Below are 8,891 nucleotides of genomic sequence, written 5' to 3'. Positions count from 1 at the left end.
TGGGAAGGAGCAGGGCTGTCCCTGCAGAGGATAATTGGTGTTAAATCAAGTTTGTCTTGCATCTGTGTGGGAAAACCGTGTGGCCAAGGAGCACTTTTGGGACAGAAGTGTGGCCACGGGGCTTTCCTTGGTGTTTTATCAGGTCACATTCCGGTTTTTCCACGTCCTTTCTCCTCCCAAACCACCTGCATGTTAGCAGTTCTTGGTTTTTTAATCATTTGCTACTCATTCTTTCAATTTTCTACCAGCATTCCTCTGTTGGATGTGTTCGGGCTGTGTTTCCCAAGGTCCCATCCCTGTCTCCGGGTGTTTGTTGGATGTTGATGGGAATGGGATGTGAAAATCTACCCCAGGCTGGATTCTGGACCAGCAATTTCCATGGCCTGAATGTTATTCCAGCTTTTATCCTGGCAGCTTCCAGGCAAAGCCTGTGTTTTGCATATCAGGACACAATAATTCCATTTTCAAAAGCAGAATTCACAAACATCCTGTCCACTCGTGTGGTGACACCGCTTCCAAAAATGCCTCCTCAAATAATCCTGAATGGGACACATCAAAGAGGGACCTTGTCAAAATTTCCCCCAAAATAAACCTGCAGACAAAGCCCTGGCTAGGATGTTGGAATTAATAATATTTTGTGTTGTTTCCTTGCGAAAATATCCGTGAACTTCAAGGTTTGTTACCTATTTATAAAGCATTTTCTCTCTCAGTGGTTTCAGTACAGTGGATTTTAATTTGATTTATGAGTTATGGTTAAGGTAGACTGGCTTTTCCTTCAGTTCTACATCTATGTACAGGCAGTGGTGAAAAATTAATTAAATTATGCTGCCCAGAATGATTACACTGTTCCCTAGAATGGGATACCACCAGGAATGGGACGCTCCAAGCACTTTATTTAGAAATTATATAGAAATTCATAAATTACATCCATAGCACACCATGTTCTACACAGGAAAATGAGATTCTTTTTCCTCTATTTATTGAGGTTTAGGAGTCTGTCAGATCTCCTGTTCTGTTCACACCATTGCTCTGTAGCTTCCTTCCATTTTCCTTCACTTCCAAGGAATTTTTTAGTCATGGCCACTCCATTTTTTCCCAGGAAACCTCCGTGCAAACTGATTTAAATGCTTCATGTCCTTGGTTTTGTCTTTCTGTGACCTGACTGAGCTCTTTAATTCTGCAGAACGAGGCCAGCCAGCAATAAAACTCCCAAGTTTTACCCTGGCACATCCAGTGGTGCCACCCAGACTTCAGGCAGGCCAACACATTCTATTTTTACACCCAAAATAATGCTTTGAAGTATTTATTCCAGCCAGAAAAGGCACTGGGATCAGCACAAACTGTATTTTTTTTATGCCTGAGGTACAAAAGAGAGGTTTTTGCTCACAGACAGGCAGAGACTGTGCCTTGCAGAGATTTAGGCCTGGAAATGGGAATACTTTGATTTTTTTTTTTTTTTTTCCTGCTTGGCCATTCCTTGGCTAAATGGTTTTTTAGTTTCTTCATTGGTTTCTTTCTATTCAAAGGAATAAATGGTGCCACACAGCTCCCACTGGGGTGAATTGCTTTGGGTATTAATGCAGATTTCAAGTGGTCAGATTTCCAGCTGTCAGCATATCTGGTAGATTTATATTTCTTTATTTTATATACACAATATATATTATGTATCTATTACATAGATATTCTATAATTTAGAATATAGAATATAGAATATATAAATATATATATACACCATACTATATATAATATATTGTATAGTGCATTATATATATTTATTCTATATTTCTATATTAAATATTATATCTTTCAATATATTTTTTAATATTTTATATATTTCTAAATATATTTTTTAAATATTCCCGTGGTGGAAACAGGGGAAAAGCCTCTCTCCTTCCCTCTCCCAATGCCCCACAGTGCAGAAACTTCAGGAGTTGCATCCCCTGCTTTTCCCTCGGGGATTGCTGCAGTTGTTCATGGCCAAAAAACCACAAGAAGGTTTCAAAAAAGTGGTGGAAATATTGAGGAAAAGCTTTTGCTTCCCTTCTTTCTGGTGCCACCATTTGGTGTTTGATTAAAAACTCCAAATCTGGCATCTTTTTTTTATGCAAAACACCTCGAGTTGGAAACAGTCAAATGTGAAAAGTGGGATTTATCCCCAATTCCCAGTGGGAATTATCCCAAATTCCCTGTGGGATTTATCCCCAATTCCCAGTGGGAATTATCCCAAATTCCCTGTGGGATTTATCCCCAAGTCCCAGTGGGAATTATCCCAAATTCCCTGTGGGATTTATACTGAATTCCCTGTGGGATTTATCCCCAGTTCCCTGTGGGATTTATCCCAATAACCCTGTGGGATTTATCACCAGTTCCCTGTAGGATTTATCCCAAATTCCCTGTGGTATTTATCCCCAATTCCCAGTGGGAATTATCCCAAATTCCCTTTGGGATTTATACTGAATTCCCTGTGGGATTTATCCCCAATTCCCAGTGGGAATTATCCCGAATTCCCCATGGAATTTATACTGAATTCCCTGTGGGATTTATCCCCAGTTCCCTGTGGGATTTATCCCAATAACCCTGTGGGATTTATCACCAGTTCCCTGTGGGATTTATCCCAAATTCCCTGTGGTATTTATCCCCAATTCCCAGTGGGAATTATCCCAAATTCCCTTTGGGATTTATACTGAATTCCCTGTGGGATTTATCCCCAATTCCCAGTGGGAATTACCCCGAATTCCCCATGGAATTTATACTGAATTCCCTGTGGGATTTATCCCCGATTCCTGTAGGATTTATCCCAAATTCCCTGTGGGATTTATCACCAGTTCCCAGTGGGAATTATCCCAAATTCCCAGTGGGATTTATACTGAATTCCCTGTGGGATTTATCCCCAGTTCCCTGTGGGATTTATCCCAATAACCCTGTGGGATTTATCGCCAGTTGCCTGTGGGATTTATCCCAAATTCCCTGTGGGATTTATCCCCAGTTCCCTGTGGGATTTATCCCAATAACCCTGTGGGATTTATCACCAGTTCCCTGTGGGATTTATCCCAAATTCCCTGTGGTATTTATCCCCAATTCCCAGTGGGAATTATCCCAAATTCCCTTTGGGATTTATACTGAATTCCCTGTGGGATTTATCCCCAATTCCCAGTGGGAATTACCCCGAATTCCCCATGGAATTTATACTGAATTCCCTGTGGGATTTATCCCCGATTCCTGTAGGATTTATCCCAAATTCCCTGTGGGATTTATCACCAGTTCCCAGTGGGAATTATCCCAAATTCCCAGTGGGATTTATACTGAATTCCCTGTGGGATTTATCCCCAGTTCCCTGTGGGATTTATCCCAATAACCCTGTGGGATTTATCGCCAGTTGCCTGTGGGATTTATCCCAAATTCCCTGTGGGATTTATCCCCAGTTCCCAGTGGGAATTATCCCGAATTCCTCATGGAATTTATACTGAATTCCCTGTGGGATTTATCCCCGATTCCTGTAGGATTTATCCCGAATTCCTTGTGGGATTTATCCCCAAATCCCCATGGGATTTACACTGAATTCCCTGTGGAATTTATCCTGAATTCCCTGTGGGATTTATCCCCAATTCCCTGTGGAATTTATCCTGAATTCCCTGTGGGATTTATCGCCAGTTCCCCATGGGATTTATACTGAATTCCCTGTGGGATTTATCCCCAGTTCCCTGTGGAATTTATCCCCAATTCCCTGTGGGATTTATCCCCAAATCCTCATGGGATTTATTCTGAATTCCGTGTGGGATTTATCCCGAATTCCCTGTGGGATTTATCCCAAATTCCCTGTGGGAATTATCCCCAATTCCCTGTGGGATTTATCCCCAAATCCTCATGGGATTTATACTGAATTCCCTGTGGGATTTATCCCGAATTCCCTGTGGGATTTCCTGCTCGTGGTATTTTCTGTGTGAATACTCTGACAAATTGCATGGAAATGATTTTATTAGCTGCCTTTCAAGGTTAAATGTGTGCTAGTCCTGGTAGGAAGGAGCGAGCTGCAGGTTATTTTGCCAGTATTTGGTAAGAGAAAAACAGGTTTTTCTCGTAATTGATTTCACTTTAAAAAACCACAACACTAAATCACCAAGAGTTGTTGTTTGAGTGGGGTCCTCGCTCGGTTTCTAAGAGAAAATCTGATTATTTCTTGGCCACCTACCTATGAAAACATTTTAGCAGCTTTTTTCTTGACCCTATAGTTACATATTTTATTTTAAATAATTCCTGTGAGCACTGAGAAAGGCCAAAGAAAAAACCAGAGGAATCAGCAGGAAAAAGCGTTTTCTCTCAAGCACATCCTCCTGGTGCATATAAAGTACAATTTTAAAATATTATAAGGAGTTTTATTCCACCTCAGTTATACTCCCTGAATGTGGAGTCCTCAGAGTTTGGTTTTTAGGCCCAGCTGAGCTTCACTGCTTTATTTATTCTCTGTTTATTTAATATATTAACCACAGAATCATTTAGGTTGGAAAAGACCTTTCAGATCATCAAGCCCAATAATATTTAGCAGATCACAAAGCCCCAAAATCTACAAAACACACTTTAATATTCAAAATTCATGATGCAAAAATAGCACACTGGGAACCAGAGGTTGGGTAGCAGTGTTTGGGCTCTGCTGGAAAGTTGAGGCCTTAAATTCAAAGTTTTTAAGGACTTTTAAGGAGAATAAAAGGAGATTCTGTAAGAAAGGATGCAAATAACTGGGACTGGGGGAGGGATGGGAGTGGGAAAGCTGTGCAGAGAGGCCAAGGGCAAAAGCACAGCAATGAGAAGTAAAAATAGCAGGATAAAGATCATTCTGGTACCAAAAAATAGCCTGTAGCTCCTCGTGTGCATGTGAAAGGGGAATGGTGACCAAAATAACCTCCATGGAAAAGAAATGCAGGATGTTTCCCCAGCAGCTCTCCAGAAAATCTGTGTACGGATGGGAGTGAGGGAACGTGTCTTGTGGAGCAGCTTTTGATCCATAAAACCCAGAGAAACTCCATTTTTATTTCTTAATTTGATTGCTGGGGTTAAATATTTCATTTTTCAGGTAGTTTAATCTGCAGGTCTTACAAAATATTATATGCCCTAATTGTATCCAATGAAAACATTCATTGCATAATTTTGTGTTTATTTCCACCTCTGATTTCCACCTGATTACCAGGCAGCAGAGTTTATTGCAAAGCTTTAGAAAACCAGATTAGAATATTATTTTAAGTGTCAGGAAACATCAAGCATTTTATCATGATTTCCTGCAGTCGTTGCTCTTGCAAATTTGATTTCTTACTTCACTAAAATCCACTTTATGAAAATGCTGCAGCCACGTGCTGGGGAAAGGGAGTTTATGGGCACCAAAATTGGGATAAGGAGTTCAGAAATAGCCATGATTCAATTTTCCTGGGCTTTTTGCTCATGTGTTTTGCTCTGGTGGAGCCTCTTAGGTAGGAAATTAAATTAAACGTTTCCTTTAAAGCAGGATTTTCACCTCCCAGAGCAACACATTCGTTTGCTCCCAGGTTTTCCTCCTGGGCTATTTTTGGGTTGGTACAGGATTATCAGCAGGTCCTTAAGGTGAGGCTCCCCCTCAGTGTTTATTTTGCAGGGAATTTTCTGCTCCCTCGAATGAGATGGAATTAAAATAGCCAAGATTCAATCCCAGGGCCAAGCAAGGCAAAATAATCTGGTTTTGAGCTGCTGAGCTGGCACAAACTCCTGGGCAGGGACCAGCTCCAGGCTTTTCCTGGGGCTTTGCAGCTGGAAAGGCCACCTGGAACTCCCAGTTCCTTCCTGAGCCCAGCTTAGTGCTCCTGTCAGCCCCGATCCCAAGCCAAGAGGCTTTTCCCCAAAACCAGGGATTCAATTCCTGCCAGGGCACCCAGGATTTGCCAGTAGAAACCTCCCAGATGCTGGAGCAGCAGCAGGAAGGTCTCAAGCCATGATTTTCCTTCTCCTTGGGAAAAATGGGAGTGGTTTTTATGGAACTGGAGGCTGGTCTACGGGTTTGGACTTAGACTAGATTAATCCAGAAGGGCCATGGATGAGACTTGGGAGGTTTTCATGTTTAGCACCTCTCCTTTCTTTTGGCCTCTCAGCAAAGCTCATCCTTGAGGGTGTCTCCCAAAATTCCCTTTCCTTTAACTTTCCCTTAATCTCCCAAAATTCCCTTTCCTTTAACAAGCTCCTTGGTGCTCAGCCTTCCCTTTTGTCCCTTTTCCTTCTTGCAGACTTTCTCCCTCAGAAATGCCATTATTTGGCTGTACCATCGTGTTGGCTCCAAAATAAGTTTCTCACTCTTCCACACACCAGGTTTTTCCCCCCCCTCAACATTTCCTGCTGGTATTTCATTTGTCTCAATTTAGATGAGTTTTTTATCACACCCACAAGATTCCCAAATCCTGTTTTTACCCTTTTTTTTTTTTGCTCAGTGTTGGCATCATTTCTTTGAGCCTCAACGATTCTTTCAGATGTTGTTTTCTCATTCCCTGTTTGTGTCCCGCCGTCGGTCGTCAGGAAGCAAACCTACTTTTTTTGGGGTGGAAAGCTGCAATTCCTGCCCAAAGTTATTCTCTGACATTTTTTTTTTTTTTGTCGTGATCTGTTGAGACACTTCAAGCTGTTGAGATTTTTTTTTTCCTTTCTGCTCTTCTCCTTAGGTTTCACCACAGTTCATCCCTTTAGTGCTTACTGCTCCAAGTGGTGCCAGGAACAAATCTGGATTTATTATTTAAATTTATTTATTCCAGCAGCTGGGATCGGGCAGTGCCTGGAGGGAGGGGGTTGTGTAGGTGGATTTAAAAGCAGCTGCACCTGGAGATGACATGCTGGAAGGTTTGGACATGGTTTAGTGGTCAGGTGAGGTAAACAGAGCTCAGGCAGAGATAACACCTTGGATACATCGTCCTGAGAATAATCCTGGAGTTCTGGAGGATAAGAGGAGAGAAGATTTAGAGTGATGCCCCCACTGCTTCATCTGGGGATTTTCCCAGAGCTGCCTGGCTTGGGTTGGAGTCCAAGAGTTTCATGGTTGAGAAGTCATCAGTTGAGAGTGATCCTTGGACAACTGTTAGGGAGCTCTCTGGGAAATAATATGGAAAAACTGTCTGGAAGATGATGGAAAACCTGGTGGAGTGGGATTAGTTCTGTGGAGATGAACCAGGTGGAATAATGGGCAGCAGGGGGAGAAACCCCCACAGAGTTCCCCCATCCTGAGGATGAAGTGAGGGAGCAGCGCCGGGGTGAGGGACAGAGCACGGCACCAAAGAGCCCAGAGATTCTGGGGAGAAATATTAATGATTTTGGGAGATAATTAATCAATGCCTGAGTGACAGCAAACCATTGATTTGCTAGCAGCTGTTTCGCTGAAAAATAAACCTGATCTCCCCATCTTCCACCCCGGAGGCTGTCAGAGACCTGGCTCAGGACTTGTTCACCACCGCGGCATGAAAGCCCAACCAGCCCCTGGGATATCTTGGGTTTCTCTGCATTTCAGATTTGTTTTTCTTCCGAAACACTGGCTCAGGTTTGCTTACATTTCTGTTTAAACTCCTGGAAGTGAAAGGTTGGGTATTTTTGGGAACGCTGCCAAAACATTAGGCTGTGCTGCGTGAGTTGCTTCGCTCCACGCTCTCGATAAAAGGTATTTGCTTTTTGTTGTCTCAAGGCTTGCCATGAAATCTGAAAACTCCAGGCTGTGTCACTTTAATATACAAACACTCCAAGCAATACAAAAGCCTTAAAATCAAAGCTGTGCTGTTATCTCTTCAGAGCAGGAGCTTTTTCAAGGAGCTTCTAGTGCAGAAGCAGCATCACTTCCAGTTGGTGCTTTGAAGTTTTTTATAGTGTGCTATCATGGACCTTTAATCCCTGCTGGGACTGCTCTTAAAAACAGGAGGAAATTGCAAAGTGAAGCATAAAGGGAAAGAAACAGCTTGGACATTTAATCAGCCTCACTTGGGAGAGGGACTGGTGCTGTCCCCGTGAGAGGAGACCTGGTCAAGGCTGTCACTTGGAATGGCCCTGTCTGGGTGCCCTGCAGCCTGGCCAGGAATAAAGATAGAAAAAAAGATGTCTTAAAAGATACAAAATCTGCTCAGTTGTGGCTACAACACTGTGTTGTCACCCAGAGTGTCAGTGCTGGAGGTCTCAGCTCGTGGCAGGCACTGTTTATTCCTCTCTTCATTCAGGATGGGTCAGCCTGTCCTGAAGTTATTTTCCCCCCTCAGCTGGATAATTCCCTGCTCAGCCCCCTGTTCTCCATCCATTCAGAGATGAAAATAGCTGGGAACCTCCTTGACCTTCTGCCTTGATAATAAGTGCAATTAACAACCCGTGTCCTAACGAGCTGGAGAAACACAATGACTGTGTACCATCTTATTTAATTAAACTGTGTTTCAGGAAAATTTCCACTTATATGGCCATTTAAAGGAAAGGATTTCCAGTCTTTTGGAAGGATTTCTCTGGCGTTGAATCACTGAGGTTGGAAAAGATTTCCAAGACCATTGAGTCCAACCTGTGCCCAATGCCCACCTCGTCACCAGCCCAGAGCACTGAGTGCCACCTCCAGGTGTTCTGTGAACACAATTGCTTTCATCTTTCCTTTTTCTGACTGTTCCACTTCGCTTGATGCCTCAGGTTTTGGCTTTTCTATTTCTCAGATTCTGTGCTGCTTTAGTGTGGGGGTCTGGGCTTCACATGAGGGGATGGTGAGCTCTCCTCACAGAGCAGGGAGACAAAAAAATTCCTTCTCCAGCTGGGCACCAAGGACAAATGATCCAAACCTCAGGCCCAGGAGCACAAACAACGTGGGCTGGAGAGAGAAAAACAAGCAGGATGGGACTGCATGGGCTAAAGCTGGAATGGGACAATGAACTCCA

The sequence above is a fragment of the Anomalospiza imberbis genome, chromosome 10 (genome assembly GCF_031753505.1).
Source record: "Anomalospiza imberbis isolate Cuckoo-Finch-1a 21T00152 chromosome 10, ASM3175350v1, whole genome shotgun sequence".
Classification (NCBI taxonomy): domain Eukaryota; kingdom Metazoa; phylum Chordata; class Aves; order Passeriformes; family Viduidae; genus Anomalospiza; species Anomalospiza imberbis.
Note: the sequence above shows the minus strand (reverse complement) of the source record.